Source organism: Crocuta crocuta, unplaced genomic scaffold (genome assembly GCF_008692635.1).
Source record: "Crocuta crocuta isolate KB4526 unplaced genomic scaffold, BGI_CrCroc_1.0 scaffold479, whole genome shotgun sequence".
NCBI lineage: Eukaryota > Metazoa > Chordata > Mammalia > Carnivora > Hyaenidae > Crocuta > Crocuta crocuta.
Window position 1 is genome coordinate 1,503,983 of NW_027531875.1, and position 24,596 is coordinate 1,528,578.

Below are 24,596 nucleotides of genomic sequence, written 5' to 3' on the forward strand. Positions count from 1 at the left end.
AAGATGTGTTTTTTGAGAGAGGGAGCAAATGAATTCCATTTTGCTTTGAAATCGAGAACTAAGACCAACAGATGAATTTAAGTGTGAAATAGGATTTATGTCTGTAAATCCAAATTAACTGACTCTTCGCATTATTCTGCACAAAGTACTGATCTTTCCGCCCCTGAATATGTTTAGCCAAGTCTCAATGGCCATTGTTAAGGGAAGTTTAAACATTCTTTATTAAAGGCTGGATGAGGCCATTTCCAATTCTGAATTTTTGTGAAAATGAATTACATTTTCTGGAGCAGATTCCAAAAGAGCCAGAGATTTGTGGTAAGTGGGTGGCTGTCAGAATGTGTTGAGAAGGAGAAATTTTAGAGTCTGTGGTCTTGGAATTGTAAACATTCTGATTTACAACACTCATCCATCGTAAGGCTGGGCTTGTTGTTGTGTAAAGCCAGGAGAGGTAAAGCAGGGTGCTGATATTGAAGACAATAAAGAAGTATGAGACTGAGCTGTAGAAAATGAGTGAGGATGGAATAGAGAGGAAGATTGTCAGTTGGTCACTGAAACCACTGAGCTTTGCCTGAAATGAGAGTGGGTAAAACTTGTTTGCATGATGGATGTAGAAATTTTAAAAAGCCCAAGGTCATAGCAGGATTTCCCAATTTGCTTCATAGGCACACTTTTCTCTTTGGAGAGTGGGAAACAGTGCAGTTGGAACTGGAGATGATTTAAAGAAAGAGATGATATTAGAATGGATACGGATTTCTTGGAACTAACATGAGAGGAGCTCTTGGGAAGAAGATCAAGGTAATAAGATGACTATTGAAATCCTGTAGAAATATCAAAATGATCAGGTTAAATAAGGGTGGAAAGAACCTCTGGACTATTATCCTGAGCTATATGGTCACTGAATTATAGAAATTACTAGAGAGAGAGAGAGAGAGAGAGAAATTTGCAGCCAGGATAATAATTAGGGATAATAGGATGATGGAAGCAGTGATCTGGTAAGAAGGCTAGGAGGACTTGTCAGAAAAGTATCTCTTACAGGTTGATGTGAAAATTGCTGAGCCGGCTTATTTTTATAATTATATATAAGAGCATACTTCCTGAAATTCTGTTTGTTATGCCAATATTTATTTGAGAAGATAATTCCTTGGGTGACAAAAAGACCTTAACTTCTTAGAACGACCAGAAGGGATGAATAGAAATAATGTTAGGTTTTGATTTGGGCAGAAACGATGATGAACTTAGAAAAGCAGTGTGACTCCACAATAACTTAGCTTGAATAAGAGATACAAGTAACATGAAAAGACGGGTTGAGACTGTCTTATGAGAGGGCAAAGTTGTGCTTGAAGGTCAAACTAATTGAATGATGGAAGGTTGAATATAATACTGCCAGTCATATGCCTTGCTTTATCCATGGCAAAATATACTGGTTGAGAGCACAGAATGCCTAGTTGGACCTCCTGGGTTTGAATCTGTAATCCATAATTTACTACCATCTAACTTGGGGCAAGATATTGAACATGTCTGTGCACGGTTTTCTCATTTGTAAAATGGAATTAATAATACCTCAGAAAGTTGTTGTGTGTATTAAAATGATTTAACATGTAGAAGCAAACAGAAAAACTGATAGAATATGAAAGTCTTGGTGCATAATGAGAAATATATACGAGATAGTTAATATTATGAATAGATGACCAATTGGACTAGTGTCACTTTTTAAATTTTTCATTGCTGTTGAATCTTATTACTGTAGGTCTTGATAAGGTGCAACAGAAAAAAAAAATGCAGAACCTCTTCAGTATTTCTCTGGGGGCTTTGTTTATCATAGCTATTTTCTTTAAAGCACAAGTAAGTAAGTGGAAGATTTATCTTTCATTTGCCTGCTCTTATAAGACTGGCAGAATAAATGACAATTTTAAAAAGTGGTTTTATCTGTCCTTTTTGGAAATGTCTATGTACTCTTTTTGTTATCAGAGATTTTAAATGCTGGAGCCACTTGTTTTCTTACATTATCAATGTTCTCCATGGCATCAAAAATGCCCTTTTACTCTAATTTGATCATGCTCTGTATCAGTATTCAGTAACTTAGGGATCCATGTTTTCATAAATGCAATCAAATCATCTCCTCCTTAGAATTTGCCCACCCTGGAGTCTAGCAACACACAATCGAGTTTGGATTTTTAGCCACTCAATCTTGTTTAGCAAAACTTGATTAGATTTTATCATCCTACTCATTAAAAATTCCATCTGTTTAAAACCTCTTTTGTGTTTATAACAAAATTCCTTTCTTGTTTTCTGTTTTCTTTTTGACTTACTATTTGAAATTTGTAATCCCAAAACAATATCTCCAACATGTGGGGTTTTTTTCTTTTTGTTTTGAAAAAATGTTTTATTTCTCTCTCTGGAAAAGTTTAATCTCTTTCTAGCTATAAGTCAAGAATTCCAAGTAGGCTGACCTACTTGGTGGAGCACAGGGCTGGGCTAAAATGAAACCTAGAGAGCACACAACATCAGGGGTCAATCGGTTTGGTTAATAATCCAAGAGACAGCAAGATGGAAGAATTGTGACCATTGGTACCAAAAAATTTAGTCAAGGGGAATTTCAAAAATTTATCTCTAACATCTGTGTGTAGGGGAGAAGCTTTGGGGATGGATTTCACAGGAGAAGGAGAATATTGTAGTCCTTAAAAAGGGCCATGATCATGAATTGGAAAACATGACCAAGGCAGGTAGTATAGTGAGATGGATATGGGACCTGGAAACAGAATCCTTTCTTCTCAGACAAGAACTCCATCATTTTATTTTCTGGCCAAGTTATGCAAAGTCTCTGAATTTCAGAATATTTTTCTATGAAGTGAGAAAAATGGTACCAACCATTGAAAGGTTAAATTAGATAAATAGTTAGATAGTATGGGATTCCTGATTTATCAATATATACTTCATATTTCTCTTAGAGGGGGCACATTTTTCTGGCTTCTGGAAACATCTTTGAATGTGGTCTACTGCAACTGCTTTTAGAGGATCAAACTTCAGCCATATTGCAACTTGTTCTGAATCTTGAAGATATTGCCTTTACCTAGAATGTTTAAATTCTCACATTGGCTTAAGAATATTGTGGCAAGCATGTGAGAATTAAGCAATAACTAGAGAGAAATCCTGGACAGGGAGAAGAAACAGAAGCACTAAAAAAGACTGTAAAATTTGTCAATCAGAGTAGTTAAACAATTGGCATTAGAGTCAAACCACTTTAGAATATACATAACATGTTTCTCCCTGGAGTTGGGATGGAAAATAGAGCTCCAGATCCCAATGGAATCTAAGTACTGGGTTGGCTATTAAGACTTATGTACAAGGAAAGATGGAAGAATTTTGTTACCTGACTGGGGTACCTGAGTGCTAACTTTTAGGCATAGTACAGTTGTCCTACTAGAGGAACTTGGGACCACGGGAAAGGTAGACTTAGTTTGAGTGAAGAGAAAAGACCAATAATAAAAAAATTACATACTGTGAAGAATATCAGAATTTAAGTTGTACTACAGAGTGATAGTCACCAAGTTTCCTATAAAATTTTATAAATCATCTATTACTGTAAAATTGTCCTAAGGTTTAGGCTACTGAATATACCTAAAAGAATTGATTTTAAGCAACTAATTTAAAAATGGAGGAAAAATATATGTATAGTGGGGTTCAGTGTTAGATTAATTATTATAGTAAAATGTAAAGCTATTTGAAAATCCATCAGAAGAGGAAAATTCTGAAGGTAATTCTGAAGACTAGTGTGGGGAAACTCTGTTATAAAGTTAAATGAAGGATACATTTTGTGATCTAACATGTGTTCTATCCTGGAGAATGTTCCATGTAAGCTTGAGAAGACTATATACCCTGCTGCTACAGATATGTACAGATATATACAGATCTTGGATGGGAAGATCTGTATATATGTTAGGTCCATTTGGTCTATAGTGTTGCTCAAGTCCACTATTTCTTTATTGATTTTTCTGTCTGGATGTTTTATTTATTATTAAAAGTGGGATACTGATGTCTTCTACTCTTTTTTTTTTAAATTTTTTATAGTTTATTTACTTTTGAGACAGAGAGTGACAGAGCATGAGTGGAGGAGGGGCAGAGAGAGAGGGAGACACAGAATCCGAAACAGGCTCCAGGCTCTGAGCCACCAGCACAGAGCCCGATGCGGGGATCAAACCCACGATCCGCAAGGTCATGACCTGAGCCGAAGTCGGATGCTTAACCGATTGAGCCACCCAGGCACCCCTCCTACTCTTTAATAGATATTTTCCAAAGAAGATATACAAATTGTGAACAGATATACAATGTATGCTCAACATCACTAATCAGCAGGGAAATGCAAATCAAAAACTCATATTTGTTAGGTTGGCTATTTAAAAAAACTACTAAAGGTAACAAGTGTTGATATGAATGTGGAAAAATTTTATCCCTTGTGCACTATTGGTAGGAATATGAAATGGTGCAGCTATTATGGAGAACAATACAGAGTTTCTTCAAAAAAATAAAAAATAGAATCATCATATCATTCAGCAATTCCATCTCTGGGTATATATCCAAAGGAACTAAAATCAGGATCTTGTACAGATATCTGAACTCCCATATTCATTAACTCTGGACTTTACCTTTACTAGAATCAATGGATTTCTATTGTACTTAACCTTTTTATTTTTTATTTTTTAATAAGATAAAAGTTTGACTAATAGTTGAAAAAATCAACTAATGATTTAAAACCTCTAAAAACACTTAGAAATCAAAGACTGGATTTTCATTTCCTGGATTTGACCTCAAAATATATTGGGAACTGTACATTTGAATTATACATTCAAAAATAATAAACAAAATGTCCTCTTTCTTGCATTGCTTAACAGCAATATTATTATTTAATTTTATGCCTTTTTCTGAACTCAGTTATTTGTATTTATAGAGCACACCAGTTGCTGCAATCTCTCCTCAACACAATAATTAGTTTATGTTAATTTCCCAAGAATTACAAAATTTCCTGCTTTCTCCTTCAACTTCTCTGGAGACAAAATGCAAAGTGAGCTCCGTAACCATTGAAGCCAACTGCTGTTAATCTATTTTAGGTGACAGATTCTGGGACATTATGACAAGAGTACATAGATGACATTGTTAGATAATCCTGAAAGAACAAATGAGAGACCTATCAAATAAACTTTATTGAACCAAGCCAAAAAAAGATCACACAGAACAAGAACGTTTGGAAAAACGTGAACAAAAGAAAGGGACTTATGGAAGTCATTTTTAGAATGTTCTCTTATGGATCCTGACACAGCAGAAAAAAAAAAAAGGTGTTGGAGTACATAACACCTTTTTTCCCTGTTTAGTTGGCAGGCACTTCTCACTTGGGGGAACTTTATTTTATTAAATGACTGTCAGGAAAGAAAAGGGTCTGCATTATCACATTTTTCAGGAAGGGTAATCTGGTGCAACAGCTGTTAGCCTTTGTACGTTATTTGTAATTCTGTCTCTTCCAAGGTACGTTAAGAGGCTTGATTTTGATTTACAGGATTTTATGGAAAGTGTAAAACAGATTACTGGCAGCATGCACAAAGAAAGTCTAGTTTTCATAAAATAACCATTTTACTCAGAAGAATGCATGTCACTCAGGATTATTACACTTTCTGTAGTTCTTTTACAACAACTTAAAAGTGTATATTTTTGAAAATGATGTTTGTATATAAAACATCTTTTTATGAACAGTTCATGGATTTAAGTTATGCACTTATTTTATTAAATCTATAATGTAATTATCTCTTTAAATATCTCTTCTCTTTCCACCTGCTCACCCAACTAGATTGTGAGCTCCCTGGGGCAGAGATTACATGGCACATTAATTTTATTTATCTTTGGAACCCCAATATCTCATACAGTGTCTGAGCTTGTAGTAAATAAATACAAACAAATTTATTCTTTCAATCATTATCTCCTGTTACCAGTGGTAGGCATTTTGTCTGCAACTACTCATGATTTTTCTTAAAATTCTTACTACTACATTTTCTGTTAGAGAGTATCAAAAACTAGATTAGGCTTAGGCAAATCAGAAGTTGATTATATCCATATGCCTTCTATCTTTGATGGCTCCATTTTATATTCTTTTTTTTTTAAAAATCAGCATTTCTTAAAGTATATTCCATGTAAATTTATACTAACAATGCAATCTGTGATAAATAAATTCCATATTTAAATAAATTTGGAAATGTTGCTTATATTCTATATTGGTTTCTTGGAAATTCATAGAGAAACCACAAAAGAAAAGCCTTGAGAGTTATTTTTATTTTGTTTTGCTGCAAATCAATTACGTCAAAACTGTGTTTGCCAAACTTATTTATATATGGATTTTTTTCCTATAAAACTTATTCATATCTCATGTTATTTATGAGGAAAACAGATTATGATGTCCACTATGTTTTGAAGTTACACAAATATTTTGTGCACTTGACTTTGCTCTATATTTTTGCAAGTTTCAGTTGCCCCAGCAACCTATTACATGCATATCCACGTCTTCTGTTTAAGCAAAAAATAAAGAACTGCTCTACCTTCCAGTATTCTGCTATATAAAATCTGAGATCTCCATTTTGATCTGGCTGCTTTACTGTCACTTTATGGTCTCATTCCTACTTCATCTTAAGTTGAAAAGTCATGAACCAAGAGTTTATCTATAGAATCTGGCCTGATGTGTCAACCTGGTTTAAATATCAACAAGGAAAAATTTTTCATCTCTATATTTTCATATCAGAATCTCTGATAAGTTAAACAAAAAGTATTTGAAAGCCAAATCAACCTTTGAATTACATTAAATAGTCTGCACTGAAAACCAAATCCATTAGACTGATTTTGATATATATCTAGGAACTTTAGCTTTTAGATGTTTAGTGATTATTTGGTATTGCACCCATTATTTTTATCCATGTCCCTCCCATTTTATGGATTCTTTTGTATTTTTAGAAGTTGTTTGCTTGGATAAAATGAACCAAAATTTTGGCAGTACTACAAGACATTGTATTATACGTTTCATAACCGTTTCTCTTGGTATATGAGGGTCAGAGGACCACTGGGAGCAGAGTAACTTGATGTAAGTGAGAAATTCATTGACACATGAAACATTGTATTATGCTTTTGAATGTAGTCAGCAAAAAGCTATTAAGATTACAAAATCTCTTAGACACATACAGCTGCATTTTCAGAGTGTTGTGAGAGCTTTCTAACTGGGAGGTAACAGGGGCGCCTGGGTGGCTCAGTCAGTTGAGAGTCTGACTTTGGCTTGGGTTATGATCTCATGGTTCGTGGGTTTGAGCCCCGCATCAGGCTCTGTGCTGACAGCTAGTTCAAAGCCCGGAGCCTGCTTCAGATTCTGTCTCCCCCTCTCTCTGACCCTCCCCTGCTCATGCTGTCTCTCTCTCTCAGAAATAAATAAAAACATTAAAAAAATTAACTGGGGAGTAACATCATCTCTCTCTCTCCCTTGCATTCCATGTTCATTGTTATTTTCATCTGCTCTGTAACATTCTATAAGAAGATTAGCAAATTTTTAAAGACAGAGTTCTTAACTATTTTGTAAGCCAATTAGAGAAATCTATTTTTTAAACTATAAATCACAACTTAGTTAAAAAGGAGAGGTGAAATGTATGCTCTCATTTCTTCTAAACTATTGTCATGGAGTGCAAAAATGAAAAGCCATTAATTTTTGTCACAAAGGTATCTTAGTAGTTGAGCTCTTTACTTAATTTTTTTATTGATTTTGTACTCATTTTCTGAACTGCATGCTATTATTTTGATTTTTTTCAAATACAGAGCTATTCCTAAAATTCTATACAACTATAGTCATGTTTCATCTGAACGCAATGACTGCCATTGAATATTGCATGCAGTTAGCATCTAGGATCATTATTGTCTCAACTGCTCAGCATTAACACTCACTCAGTTTAGAAAAGTTGTTGAAAATATCAATTTTTTAATTTTTATTTTTCACATTGTATTTCATGAAAATTTTGGTAAGAATACCAAATGAAATTTCATGGTATTTTAGTAAATATGTACGTTGCATTTATAATGAAATCCAAGAAATATAATCTATCTAATTAATTATATCAGTTATACATCCGACTCATATTTATTTTTCCTACTGTATTATCAGAAATGAGAAATGTTTCAATTTATCACAAGTAAATAAAATGAGATTAATCTGAGGTTTTGGAGATGTTTAAACAAAAAATTAGAAATCTAACCAATTTCTTTAAATTGATTTGATTCTATTCTATTGTCTGCCCTTCATAGTCTCATAATAGAAGGATCTTTCTACCTGCCACTTTTCAAGAAACTTATATGACAACATTCTTTTCTTATCTTCTTCTATTTTCCATTCTAAAACTAGTTTTAAGGTTTTAATAAAGTTATAACTATTAAATTTATATAAGTATTAGTATATGCTATTATAACTATAAAATTCTTCAGTGGTTTGTACCTTTTTCTTCATTTTAAGTTTGGTTTTGAAATTAGCCAGATTCCAGAAATGTCAATCTTATTTAGGGTTTATACTTTATGGATCACACAAATAACCCAGATCTTTATAAAATTGAGCTTATTAACTATACACGTGAACTAATGTATATGTTGTTGTCTTGATTTGGTTATATATGCCACTGCTAAATAAGAGAGAGGGATGTGTGGTTACTGAAATCCTTCAGAAGCCTTCATTTAGACATTTTATAAGGGATAATGGACTCCAGGCTGTAACAGCCTTAAAGGGTACTCAGAGCAGAGTTGGTGGATCTGTATTCTACTTAGTCTGGGCACTAAGTAAAGGAATCGAGTAGAATGCTAAGATTGTTACATTTTTTAAAAAGTAGGCTTCACGCCTAGCACAGAGCCCAATGTAGGGCTTGAACTCATTACCCTGAGATCAAGACCTGAGCCGAGACCAAGAGTTGGGCACCCAACCAACTGAGCTGCCCAGGTGCCCCAAGATTGCAACATTATTGAATGCCACATACACTTACTTTCCTGATGCAAATCCTTTCTTGAGAAGACTTTCAACATGTATTTTGAAAGAGCTAGGCAACAAAGGGTTTCTCATATATGACCTTAAATGTGAGCTTAACGGTCTAGAAGTGATGCTGAGGAAATAACAAAAGCACACACTTTGGCAGTGATTTATAAGACTTTAAGACAGTTGGGAGGATGCATGCTTGATTGCACCACATTAGTGAATGAAAAATAATGATGAGAACATGTACTGGAAATAATCAGTGGGAGTCAATCACTCCTAGAAACAGACACTGTTATGCTGGGGATACTGTATTATCTGGGACCATACTTTTCAGTTAGGACAGCGAAAGTCGGACGTTTAACCGACTAAGCCACCCATGCGCCCCCCCCTTTTTTTTGCATTAATAATTTATCCACCATTTCTTAGTTATTATAAAATATGATTCAGAACAGTCATCCAATGAATAGTGTTCTGAACCCTGGCCTTAGAAATATTGTTTCAATAATTCTGAGGTTGAACCAAGGAAGTTTTATTTTTAAAATGTTTCCTATGTTTGGGACCCCTTAGTCTAGTCAAACTTTATATTATTAATACCCCTAAAAATTGCTTTTACTGACTGTTGACATGATGCTGAAGTCCCTTTGAAGGAAAATGATAAAAGGAATAACATGTTTTAAGAACTTTGTTCTTACAGTAGATGGTGTCTTTATATGGATACACTCAAGATATCTGAATATCCTTACTATATGCATAGTTAGGTACTCAATTAGTAACTTGTATTGTCTGAACTTGAGTCTACATTCTCATATCTGTAATCAAAATCATTGTGTTCTTTTTAAAATGAATTATTTTTACTCTGAACTCATTCTCCCGTTGGATAAGTGTAAATTCCAATCATTTCTGGGCCATTCCTTTTCCAAGGTGGTACCATAATCTGGGAGTATTACATGGCACCACCAAAATGGGTGAAGGAGCTATTAGAAATGAATCTTAGCTACTAGAGATAATCTTAATGATATGGTACTCTTAATAATGGTTAAATAACAAATACTTATGGAATTATTTGTATTGAGTGCTGTTCTTTATATGCATTATGTCAAAAACTTATTCAGACACTTTTAAAATAGCCTTTATTCAGGACTATTATGATATCCATAGGAACTAATACAGTAGGGTTTTTTAGTAGGGAAAAGATATTGGGCTCAACTACCAAGGTATCTGTAGTTAGTGCCATAGCCCACAAGTTAAATGCTCAGTCTCACAGACTTCCCCCCACTTCAAACACCAATTGCAAGTCCAAGATTGTCAGATGTATCTTTGACCTACTGGCTATGAATCCTACAACCCCCTCTTTGGGTTCATTAATTTGTTAGAATGTCTCACAGGTCTCTGGGAAACACTAACCCATATTTGTTAGTTTATTATAAAGGCTGTACATAGGGTACAGATGAACAGTTAGATGAAGAGATACATAGGGAAAGGACCCAAGCATGGGAATTTCTGTTCCCATGTAGTTGGGGTACACCACCCTCTTGGCAAGCAGATATGTTCACCAATCTCAAAGCTCCCTGAGCCCCATAATTTTGGTATTTTTATTTTGGGAGGGTTCATCATTTAGGTATTATTTACTTAATTCCCAACCCTTTTTACTTGTCTGGAGAATGGAAACTGAGGCCAAAATTTCCAAGCTTCAAATGATGGCTTGATATTTTTAGTGACCAGCCCCCATCCAGGAGCCCACTGAGAGTCACTACATTAGAACAGAAGTTGTTCCTATCAGAAAATTCTAAGGGATGTAGGATCTCAATGTCAGAAACCATAAGTAGAGACCAGTACATATATTTCTTATTATTTCACAGGTGATCAAGTTGAACGAAGATATTTGCAACATCCAAAATTGACAAGAGATTATAGTTCCTTAAAAATATAAGGAAATACATAACACCTGGTAGAAAATTGGCTAAAGAGGTAAACAGGCAACATCCAGAGGGAACACCCAAAGGCTAATAAGTATATGAAGATATTCAATTTACTAGTAATAAAAATAGTAAAAATTGCCTTCTACCAAATAGATGGGCTGTAATCAGAAAGGTATGCTATTACCTAACATCAGTCATGTGTTGAGATACTGTAACAAGGGGTCATATCTTATTAGTATTAGTTAAGAGGCAGAATTGAGAACAATGATATTTTCTTGAAAAGCATCACCATTGCCTTCACTGAATTTTAAAAATCACACTTGTAAAATATTATAACAATCACATTGGAATCATGTAATGTTGTCTTTATTTTATTTTTCTACACATTATAGCTATTTGTCATCAAATTATCAGTATTATAGTGTTACCCCCAAATTCAGGTGTATGGACTATAATATAATACTGTAACTATGCTTATCTTTTCATTTGATAATCTTTCCTCTGAATTTTGATTGAATTAGGCCATGATTGTTGGCAAAAGCCTTATATTGGCTCTGGGCTTCGTACCAAATACTATGTCTTTACGTAGAAATAAAATATAACTTCTTATATCTAGATCACTGGGGAAATGGGGCTGATTTGGATATATGGGAATCCTGAAAGCCTGGCTCTCTTTCAGCCATGTGGCCACTTGTTCTCCTCCCTTCTGGCTAGCCCCATTTCTGCTTTGGGAACTTGTCCCACCACTGCTTCATGCCAATTTTTTCTTTGGATCCAGCTGGCCCTAACTCTACTGCTGGCTCTGGCTGTTCCATGTTTCCATGACAGACTACGTCTTCTATTTCCAACATGGCTGGCCCCATTCTTATTTCTGGTCTCAAGCCAGACTCAAACTTATGCAGATAAACTGGAAATTTGGGTGTGGATAAACAAAGTTGGGGTGGATATTTGGATTGCCTTATAATCCATCAAATTTTGCAATGTATTCATCATAAGATGGGTAATGTACTATCTTCAAAGGGAAATTATTTCCTGTCATCTTCCTCCTTTGCCAACGCTCCCATCTCCCACTGGCTGAAAATCTGGAGGGGTATGGTCCTGGATACTCTTTTGAGTTACACTGGTACCATATAACATCCCTACTACTCTAACATATTTTGTTGAAATTTAAATTATCACAGAGTGCCAGACACTAGCCATTTCTAGAAAGTCGCTACAGTATACTTTGGTTTCTCTGAATCCTAAGGCGCTCTCAAGCCAAGCAACAATGTCGATAAGCAGTACAGAGGAATTTCTTTACCATCTGTACTTGGGGAGTTTTAGTCAAAAACATCCAGAAGATAATTAGGCTGCTTGTTTGAAATAAAAAGCAAAGTTGTAACTGAAAAAACTCCCAAATGCCCTTCTTTTTATCCTGCCAGTGTTAAAACTATTTAATAAGAATAAATCAAATTTAGAGATAAGTGGAGCAGTATTTTAACAGAATGTAATGACCATACTAATACTGTTGTAATTTTAGTCTACTTGTATACTTATAGATATAAATATATTGCTCATCTTCATTACATAAATCTAATTTAAGAAATATTCCAAATGCAGATTAAATCAAGTGATTGTATTTAAAGATACTGTAAAGATTTGTAAAAGCAGTTGTTTGAGAACCTATAGAAACTAAAATAGGTTAAATGTAACTGCATGTACCAATTTGTGAAATGAGTATTTTTCGCCTTCCTTAATTCCAGGTTTAAAAAAAAACAGGCCAGAATTTTCACCATCTGTTTCTAAACTGCACAGATGGTTGCAAATTTAAGTCTGTTGTAAAAGTGTATTGCTTACTGGGCTGTCCACAGTGTTCTCTGATCAGTGTCAAATAAATCAATCGACAGTTAATCGTAGCAGTAACTTTTCATCTGCCTAACAATGGTATTAGAACCCCACTAACCCAGGCACAATCTCGGTCTTTTCTAGCTAACTCCCTGATGCTTCCTTCTCACCTGGTTTTCTCTCCCTAGGTTAAAAAAATCCTGCCAGATTTCTCTGTGTCTTATTACCCAAATTAAACATGTGTAATCTTAAAATGGTGACAGCAACATGATTGAATGGCATGACATGAAACCTAAATACATCCGAGTACCTACAATTGTTCTCTGTGAGAAGCAATGCTTTATTGTCACTGATATAAAATTGAAGATAGTGAATTAAGCTATGCCAATTTGGTCATGCTCAGCTATTTTTTGTTAGTATGCTGGATTCACTTTATTCAGTAGTGGTAGTTGGGAAAAAAATGAGCTATCCCACAACTAGATGGTAGTGAAGAGTCAGGGACACAAAGTGCCTGGGTGGCTCAGTCAGTTAAGCGTCTGACTTACACTCAGGTCATGGTCTCGCAGTTGGTGATTTTGGGCCCTGAGTCTGGCTCTGTGCTGACAACTCAGAACCTGGAGCCTGCTTTGAATTATACGTTTCCCTTCTCTCTGCCCCTACTCCTCTTGCACTGTGTCCCTCTGTTTCAAAAATAAACATTAAAAAACTTTTTTTAAAGGGGCAGGGATAAAATTCTGCCACATATAATACATGGCACATATATATTGCAAAGTAGAAAAAAAATCTGTCATACAACTTGTTCTCTAAACGTGATGTGGTCTTGGCTCTTTCTCCCTTTTTATTTTCTCCTGGTCTTTGGCAACCTTGGCAAACACTGTCTATAATTTTCACCTGAAGAAAGTTTAACAGCATTTCAGCTTGAGAATTCAGCTGAACATCTCCTTGAGTCAAGAGACCAAAAACCTTCAAAGTAGGCCGAGGACATCGAATCATTTGTGGTTTAAGCTTTGATAGCTTTTTCTAAATTTAGAAGCTATTGGGCTTTGTAGATTCTTGTATTTCATTTATGTGATAGGAGTGTCTGCTTGATATTTTATTCAACTCACATTTCTTGAATACCTGTTATTGCTTATTCACCAGTGATAACTTATTTTAAATATGTATTACCCAAATGTCCATTAATTTCATCCACAAAACCCATTTCTAACATTCATTGTGTGGATAGAAGAATCTGGCAATAATGTTTGGTTAGTAAGTTGCCTTTCTTCTTAGTGCTATTTCACAACCTCTGGTGTGTAAATTTCTGATGACAGCAACTCACTGCACCAAGGATGCGATGTAAACACTCTAACTACACATTTGTATACTCTGTCTCTGGTATGACTTCCATGCATCGGTAGATTAGTTTGCTCTGGCAAGGTTTTGAATAGGAGAAAGCACTTCATTTACCCTCAAGTAACTCTTTATTAATTTTCTTGGAATTCTCTCTTCTTTCTTTTGTCTTGGGCAAAAGATGCTGAAGAACTGAAAGTTTTCAGCCGACCCTAGCGAGATCTTAGCCTCCAAACTGGTCCTCCCCTCTTCCTAATATAATAAAAGTCAGCCAATGGCTAAACCAATTAATGGCTAAGTTCAGACTTAATCTTGAGGGCTTGCAACCCACCTCATTGTTAGCACATCCTGTGGTTCCCCATGCCTTCTGAGATTTTTAACAGTGAACAATTCTTGAAACAAAACTGGACTTTGACTGATCTTTCTCAGTTTGTTCTGTGAAATCATTAATCATCTTATTCTTCTCCAGAACAGTTATCTTGAACTATTTTCATTTTATGACATTATTAATAAGTTACTGAGCTAATGGTTTTGGTTAATTTTCTCCTTCCCTATTGGTGAACATTTTCTAAAATTGGAGGCTTCTGGACAAATTGCCCTGTTTTCAGTACAGCTGCTGTAAAGAAAAGGGTGTGTTGTTTCTGAATTCTTTATGCTATTTTTATTTAATAAAGATTTATATAGTACTTAACCACATGCACTATTCTAAGATCTTTAAAAGAATAGCTGTTATAATCCTCATAACTATCCTATAATATAGATACGTATATTATCTTGATTTGAAATATGAATAAACTGAGACACAGATAAATTAAGCATCTGGTTCAAGGTCACACAGCTAGTAAGTGGCATAGCTGAAGTTCAAAACAAAATAATCTAATTCCAGAGAATGTGATGTTAACTACTTATAATATATCAGTCAATCATTCAATCAATCAGTCAATAATTTCTTACTCATTTGTCTTATTTTCTTCTCCAAGTGGTCATCATAAAATCAGGGTAATTTTTGTCTTCAGCCACCCAACATCTAAAGAATTACCAGGACTTCCTGTCCTGCATGCTTGAATTCCCTTTCCTTAGGTGATTACTAAGGAAATTATACTGTTATCCTAAGGTAAAGGCTTCAAAGCAATAAAATTACCTTTCCTAGGAGGAAAGGAAATCCAGAAGGTAAAGGGAGGAGAGACTTTCAAGACATGCCAAAAAAGAATAGAGAATTCCTGGAGTTTGGTATTGGGAGAGTGGAGCCCCTTGAGGAGGCAGTTTTTAAAAGTACTTAAATAAAGTTATTTGATTTTCATTAGAAATGGATTTTATTTCTTTTTCTTTGTTCCCAGACTTATTGAGATATAATTGATACATGACACTGTGTAAGGTTAAAGTGTACAACAAGGTTATTTGATACATGTACAGATTGTGAAACGATTGCCACAAAATGATTAGTTAACACTTCTATCACTTCACATAATTACAAGATTTTTGTGTGGTGTAAACGTCTAAGATCTAACCTATTAACAATTTTCAATTATGTAATATAATATTATTAACTATAGTTGCCATGCTGTACATTAAACCCTAAGAAGTTATTCATCTAATAACTGAATGTTTGTACACTTTGACATCTTCCCACCTTCCTGCCCCCAACTCTGACAATCATCCTTTATCTCTGTTTCAATGAGTTTGGCTTTTTTAGATTCCACATATAAATGATACTATATAATATGTCTTTTTCTGCCGGACTTATTTCACTTGGCATAATGCTTTTGAGGTTCATCATGTTGTTGCAAATGACAAGATTTCATTCTTTTTGTAGCTAAATAATATTCCATTGTGTATACATACACAACATGTATTCTTTATCCATTAATTTGTTGACACTTAAGTTGTTTCCATGTTTGACTATTCTAAATAATACTCCAATGAACATAGGGATGCATATGTATTTTCAAATTAGTGCTTTTATTTTCTTCAGATAGTTACCCACAAGTGGAATTGGTGGATCATATGGTAGTTCTATTTTTAATTTTTTGATGAACCTCCATACTGTTTACCCTAGTGCCTATACCCTTTTCCATTCCCCCTAGCAGTACATGAGGGTTCCCCTTTTTCCATATCCTTGCCAGCACTTTTTATTTCTTGTCTTTTTGAAAATAGATATCCTGACAAGTGTGATGTGATATCTCATTGTAGTTTTGATTTGCATTTCCCGGATAATTAATGACATTGAACATCTTACCATGTATCTGTTGGTCACTTGTACGTCTTCTTTGGAAAAATGTCCATTTAGGTGATCTATCCATTTCTTAACTAACTGTTTGCTTTTCTGCTATTGAGTTGTATGAGCTTGTTAGTATGAGCTTGTTACATATCTTGGATATTAACCTATTATCAGATATATGATTTGAAAATATTTTTTTCATTACGTAAGTTGCCATTTCATCTGGTTGATGGTTGCTTTTGCACTACTCTGTAATCCGTGTGCAGTGAGGGAGAAATGAGCCTGTTTGGCAGCGTCCCACGCAGCTGAGGAAGCTGGGCACTCACTCATATGTTCTCACTTTCCTCCGTGCGAAAAGTAAGGGGCCAAGAAGAGATCCCCTGGCACTGGCTTGTCCTACCCTGGGGAGAGCTGACATTAGTAAAGTCAAATTCTTTTCCTCTTCAATGTGTCCAATCTCAGATTTATTCCCCCCAACAGTGTGCTGGAGCTTTTCTGCTGGGCTCCTGGACTTTCACAAAGGCTCCATGGTCGTTGAGTGATTGTCTAAATCAGTGATGTCCAGGGGCTCCCAAACCATGGCCAAGAGAGGCTGGATATGGTTCACAGGCCATATCAGGTCCACAGCCAGGACCAAGGTATATATGCCTCTTACCTGGTGCACAGGTGAGCTAGATTTCTCCGTGATCGCTTGGTGTATGAGGCTGGTGACAGAACCAAAGGCAAATTGGCTGTAGCCAAGTATTCAGGGATATGGAGCTATTCCCAGGTCTATAGACAGGATCACAGATCAGCACATCAGCTGCTAGGCTGTGGGCTTGTCTTTTCAAAATGGCTTTCCTGGGTTTTGGACTGCACCAGGATTTTATAGTCTCTTAGTTAGATCCCACAGCTCTCACAAAGGCACGTTGGTTTGTAGATACATGCCAAATTGTTACTGTTGAGGGAAGTATGTGCATGGAATGTCTTCTTTGGCCATCTTACTGATGTCTCTCCAGCTTCTGTTCTAAACTTTCTGGACTGTGTATACTTTCATGACTTAAGGCCAAGGAGGAGTTGCTATTAAAGACTGATATTTGTATACTTTCCAAAGCTAGGCCCCTGGAGACTTGGGATTTAGAGCTGATTTTAATTTGATTTGATAAAATAATATATTTTCTTTAAATTGTATGTGTGTATGTGTATGCATGAAAATTTTAAAATGTAAAAATGTTGCCACAGTATGCATACTATTTTGTAATCTGACATTCAATTTACCATCTATTCCTGTTATTAGTTTCGTACGTCATTGCTCATTCAAAAACTCTTGTTAGATGTGAAATATTTTCTAATTTTGTTACTTGTAATGTGGCAATGAATATTTTAATAGCTAACATTTTTTTTAATTTACTCTTTTACTTCTAAGACTATTTGCTAAATCTAATTATTTTGGAAATTCTGTTGCTGGGTCAAAATGATTTTGTAAAGTTTTGTGGTCTTTAGAAAGGTATTGATTTACATTATTGTTAGCTAAGTATGTGAATGTTAATTTCATCAAATATTTGAAATTGTAATGATTCTGTGCCAAATCTGAGTATTACTAATTTTTAACAAATCTTTAATAATTTTACAAGGAAAATGTTATCAGCGATTTATTGTTTGTATTTATTTGATTACAAAGGAGGCTTTACATTTGCATTTATTTTTATGAGTCAATTTTTTCTTTCTGGTGCTTTGCCTACTTTGATTCCTTAGCAAATATTTCTTAGGTCTTCTAAAATTATGATGCCACCCTTTTTCTTTAATAGCTGTATTGTTTGGGTCAAGAACTATCAATAAATAGTCTTACTATCTCCTTAACTTTTATATTTCCAGGATACACCTTAAGTATAAATACACATTAATTTTCCTAAGTTAAAGTAACTATCCTGGGACACTGGGCAACATTATAGAAGAAAAAAAATGGCATCTTGATATAAAGGCATAGTCTATTTTTCTTAAAACCACAAACATTTTATTGTTATAGAAATTTGTGTTTAAGCCCTCCAAATACAAAAAGAATCCCACTACCAGTTGACATACTACAATATTGACACACCAAATAGACTTTGAAGCTGTTGTTTCTATTTTATATTCTTATATGTGAGTAAAATTACAGAATAAACATACTAGAATATGAAATACATTAAAATCACAGCATGGTAAAAGACAGTTCTAAGACTAGATATAGAGAGAAATCTTGCTACCCCTAAAGGTTTTCAGCATTTACATAAGCATTTATTAGACAAACCTGAAAAAAATTCTTCCTCATAGGTGCCCTGAGATTGGTTGAATCACTATTATAAAACTTGTCTGGTAGGCTTGCTAAAGTGTATGCAGTGCTATATGTCATGAAGAATTTATATCAGGGTGTTAAAAGTGATTTGAGAATCCCATTAAAAGAAATAACCTTAATCATCCACAATAACATTGCATTAATTATTGATACATCTAATCAGTAGTCTGAAATTGCTCACATCTAATATTAATCAGAAAGGCAGATGGTTTCTCAGCATGACGACATGCTCTTGGTGCCTTCAAGTACCTTTATAGTGTTATTATTTACATGTTCCTGAGTTGGAGGAAATTTATCTGAGTGAGAATTAGAAAGATTAGATCCTTCAAAGAAATGACCTCACTGTGGTTGGACTCTACACTCAAAATTGGTGTATACAATATTGTCAACTCATGGAAAATATTGTGACTTCAGTGTTTTTGGTTTTTAACTGATTCTCTTACAAAATAAAATTATTTTAATATATGTATTTTTGTCATGCTTTCAAAAGGGAAATAGAGAGAAAGAGGAGAGAGAGGAGAGGGAGAGAGGGAGAGAGAGGGAGAAAGAGAGAATTATATGCTGAATGGCAATATACCCCTAATGTCCATAATGCAGCTTAAAAGATAAAATATTTCTTTTCTTAAATATGTTTTTACTATTTATTTATTTATTATTTATTTTTGAGAAAGAGAGAGAGATGGAGGAAGGGAGGGAGAGAACAACTAGGGAGGGGCAGAGACACACACACACACACACACACACACACACACACACACACAGAATGTGAAGCAGAATCCAAGTGCAGAGTGTGAATGCTGGGCTTGAACTCACAAGCCATGAGATCAGGACCTGAGCTGAAGTCAGATGCTTCATTGATTGAGCCACCCAGGTGCCCCGAAGAGAAAATATTTCTCTCTTAGTCCTGTTGGGTCATATTCTTCACCCTACCAACTAGAATTAATCATTATTTTGAATTTGAATAAGTTTTTACAAATTTCATTTGCTTCTTTATTCTTTACTATATATGTCTACAAATTAGATTAAAGCAATATATGGTATTGCTTTTTGTTTTAATTTTTATAGAAATTGTATCGTTATGGCTCATATAGCTCTGTGTAATTCATTTCCAGAGCTATAGAATGCCCCAGTGTATACATACACTGGAATTTATCATCTTTTCTCCTGCCAAGAGAATTTCAGTTATATCTAAATTCTTGAGATTTCGAATACTGCTGCTTTGAGTGTTGTTGTACATACCTGTAGGAGAAAGTATTCAAGTGTTTCTCCAGGGCATAAACCTGGAGTGGAATGGCTTGTCTGAAGCATGTGAGACTCTTCAACTTTCATAGGTTTTCAGCAACTTGATTTTCAGATGGGATTGTGCTCATTTTCACTCTCACCATCAGTGGCTAAAGTTTTCAGTTTGTTCACATTTTAACTAATTTAAAATTTTTTGTTGGCTTGCTATATGTGATATTGATTTTCATTGTGGTTTTCCTTTACATTTCCATGATATTGTGAAATTGAGCATTCCTTACTTGTATTGACAATCCTATTTTCTCTTTTGAATTATATATATATATATATATGCATACATACATACATATATATATATATATATACACATATGTTACAGCCTATTGATATTTAATTATCTTGGTAAAATATTTTGCAATTAGCTGCTCACATCTGTGATTTTTTCCCTTACTATTTTGTTGTCTTTTGGAGCACATACATTTTTATTTAAATACAGCTAAAACTGTAGATAGTTTCATTTATGGTTTATACTTTTTTTTGTTTGTATTCTTTCAGAAATCATCCATTTTTGAAGTTAGAAAGGTATTACATATTTTTTTCTAAATGTTAAAAGTTCTTATTTTTTTCTGGTAATATACTTCTGTATATGATGTGTAATTCGAACCCACTTGTATTTTTTACTATATTATTCCAGCATTGTTTTGAAAAGTCCAACTTTTCTCATTGTCGTTTGATTATATCTCTCATCACAAATGACACTTCCCAACACACAGATATCTTTTACTGTGGCTCCTTTTCTGTTCCATTTGTGTGGTGATTTATCAATCAATACCATACTGCCTTTACTATTACTTTTTCATAACACTTCATATCTTCTCAGGCAACTTTATCTACCCACACGCAAACCAGTTCTATTTCTTAAGGGCTGTCTTGATCATTCTTGGTCTTTTGCTATTTTATGTGAAGTTTAGAGTATGTTGCCTCCCACACACACAAAATCATAAGAACTGTTATTGGAATTATTTTCTTTTATATACACAAACATGAAATCAAGAAGATATGTTTCTTTTCAAAGCACATTTTCTAAATTTATTACTGATTTTTATATATTGATTTATCTTTAACATATATATTGATTTGTGTTATTAATCTATCTAAAATCTTTACCTGTCTTATTAATTCCAAAAATGTGTAGCTTCTTTTGATTTCTAAGTAAATAATTATGTGTCAATACATGACAATATGTGTTATTCCAAATTTTAAACTGCTACTTGTTTGTTTTTCTTGTCTTGTTGCATTAACTAAATCCTTAGTATGATATTTAATACACACTATGACATTTGGATTTTGTTTTATTCAAACTCTTAAAGCTAATATTTCTAACATTTTAATATCCATTATGTTGTTGCATAGGGTTTTTGACAAATATACTTTATTAGCCTAAAATTAGCTTTGTTTCTTGACTGTTGGAAAGTTGTTTATGTATTTTTTTAATTTTAATATTGAATGTGTAACTTCAGTCAGGTACTTTTTAAAAAATTTTTAAATGTTTACTTATTTTTGAGAGAGTGAGAGAGACAGAGCATGAATGGGGGAGGAGCAGAGAGAGACACACACACACAGAATCTGAAGCAGTCTCTAGGCTCTGAGCTGTCAGCACAGAGCCCAATGTGGGGCTTGACCCCACAAACAGTGAGATCATGACCTGAGCCGAAGTCAGAGGCTTAACCAACTGGGCCTCCCAGCCTCCCCAGTCAAGTACTTTTCTCTGAACCTAGTGAGATAACATTTTTCTTCTCTTTTCATGGCCATATCTAGCTTTAAGCAATGATGGGATGTATAATCTCTAGCTGGTTGGCCATGATCCCAGCTAAAACTTTATGGATTATGTTACTACAATTGTCAGTGTTTACCATATAATTTTAAACTGCTTCACACATTGATAGGAAAGCATCTCCTCAATTTCAAATCCCTGAAATACATGTCTTTCCCCACATATGCCTGGTGTTTTATTTTCTTTGACTGTTTCTCCCTCTTCTCTCCCTTCCTACTTTCTTTTTGCCTTCCTTTGTTCCTTCCTTCCTTTGTTTCTTTCTTCCTTAGTTCCTTCCTCCCTTCCTTTATTCCCCTTTCTCTTGAGGGGTTGATTCAATTTTATAAAACTTTATAGTTAATTAACGTTTTATGTTTCTTATTGAGTTACTTTTGGTAATTATATTTTTTAATTTATTGATTATTTTCTCTAAATATTCAAGTTTAGGTATTCAAAATATATTCTTCTATATGTCTTTTAAAATATCACTGTCGTATTCCCCTTTCTAATCCTTAAAACTTTTAAAGAATTACTATTTTTTAAGTAAGCTCTATGCCCAGTGTGGGGCTTGAACTCACAACCCTGAGATCAAAAGTTGCATGCTCTAGTGTCTGAGTCAGCCAGCCACCCTTTCCCCTTTTTAATTATTAATATTGAATATTTGGAACTTGCTTTGTTTTCCTTGATCAGCCTTGTGAGTGGTTTGTCTATTTCATTAGTTTTGCTTTTTTAAAACCAATAGTTGTATATAAGGATCCTCTGTATTGCATTCTTTTATGTTTTATTAATTTCTTATTTTATATTTATAAAGTTTATATTTATACTGCTTATTGTATTTATATTTATACAACTTATTTTTAATTAGCATNCTTCTCCCCCTTGGTCCTCTGTTAAGTTCCTCCTTCTTTTTTATCTTTTAGATATTGATTTATAATTAATAGTAAACTTGATAAGACATTGTTCCTTTGTAATGTAATTGTTTTCCTTTTGAGTCAAATAAATAGACAGTATTACTGTCTTTTCTGTAAATGCCTGAAAACTGTATTTTCTAATTGTCAACTGCAGGGTTAATGTGCCCATTATTAATTTGTAATCAGATTGTTAAAATTTTCTTTATTCTTCAAAATTTTCCCCATTGGTCTATTTCCCCAGTATGAGAATCTTGTTAAATTCTATTTTACTGTAATTGTGGCTTTGCCTATTACTTTTTACAATTATGTGTATTTTTTCCTAATACATTTTTAGGCTATGATATTACTTCGTTTTTTTGTTAGGTTATATTCAAACCTTCTGTGGTCTTATGTCTTATATATGCTGATTTTAAGTTGCAAATAGATTGTGTTTTATCCAAGTAACCCCTTTTTATCTTTAACTGTTGAATTTAATAAATTTATATTCTTGATGTGTCAGGGACTTTGCCTCCGGCTTGCCTTACCTGGCACCCAGCACCTCACCCCCCGCGGTCCATCTCTCAGCACCTGCTACTGCTGGTGGGTAAGGAGTTGTTGAAATGTCCAAGAAACTTAATACCTGGAGCAGCCAGCAAAAGTATGGTATCTAACAAATTATGGGCATAGGAGTCTTTGAGAATTTTATCCCCATTGGAGGCTGCTGACCTAGGATGCCTGCAAAGCCAGAAGCAAGTCAGATTCCTGTAAGGCTGCCTGTGCCATAGATTCTAAGGTCAGCAGTGGGTCAGGCCTCCAGGATGAACACATCCAAACATTTGCTGGTCTTTGGCTTCCTTCAAAACTGCTCCAACTATAATTTCTACAAAGAGTTGGAGACATTGGGCGGTGAGCTGCCCTTAGTGGCTTACCTGCAGGAGGACCATGGTGATGAGCTGTAGAAAAATGGCAATCGGTGCAGCCACTTCCTCAAAAATGAGGAGACAACTTGTGAGAGTCAAGAGGAAATCATCCAGAATATTGCCAGGCAACTCATACAAATAGGGGACAAGGATGGATCACAGCAACCACCCAAGACCAGTGAATACCCTGGCAATGAAGTTTATGAATATGAACCTGTGGGAGGAGGAGACGAGAAAGTACCTCGCTGGTGCACTGGAGCAGGTCATGCCGACTCATCCTGAAGACATAAGTCTTTAGACATATCTAAAGACAAAAAGAAAGAGAAGAGCAAGCCAATGTTGACTGATGCTGTTGGCCAAAAAGTGGCCGTTCACACACCATCCTTGCTCGTGATTTCTTGCACACAACAGTGAGCTTTATTAACCAGAGTCTATATGAGAAACTTAGTCAGAAATGGAATGCACCGAATGGACAACTCTTCAAAAGCACGAATGGTTAAAATTTGATGTGATGATGATAGTATACCTTCTTCCAGTGGAGATGGAGCCAAGGCCATTTATACAAAGTTCTTATAGAAGATAGGCATGAGGTAATAGCTATTTATGTCTTACTACTTAAATTTCTTTTAATGTTTATTTATTTATTTTGAGAGAGAGAGAAAGAGAGAGAGAGTAGGGGAGGGGCAGAGAAAGAGAGAGAGTACCAAGTGGGCTCCACACTGTCAGTGCAGAGCCTGATGCGGGGCTTGAACTCACAAGCAGTGAGATCATGACCTGAACAGAAGTCAGACACTTAACAGACTGAGCCACCCTGGCACCCTTATTTCTTACTGTCTTAAAGATGATGTTTTAAGTAGCTTATCCAGACAGAAATCTTTGTATTAACATGCTATATTTGAGTGAGTTTCATGCCATCTTCTAAATCCACTACACTTTGTGCCTTTATCTTATTTCAGCTATACAGGTCTTCACTTGAAAATTAAATTTAAGAACAGATTGTAAGGCAGAAGTAAAAAACAAAATGCTTTTTTATTAAAAAGAAACAACTTTACTGTTTACTAAAGTGCAATCTTGGGGCATGGTCTTATAGCAGGCAATA

General features: G+C 34.7%; 1 pseudogene; it reads left to right on the forward strand.

Annotated features, from left to right (window-relative positions):
- Positions 1 to 233: 233 nt before the first annotated feature.
- On the forward strand, positions 234 to 24,004 carry LOC144238983 (BH3-interacting domain death agonist-like; annotated as a pseudogene).
- Positions 24,005 to 24,596: the final 592 nt, after the last annotated feature.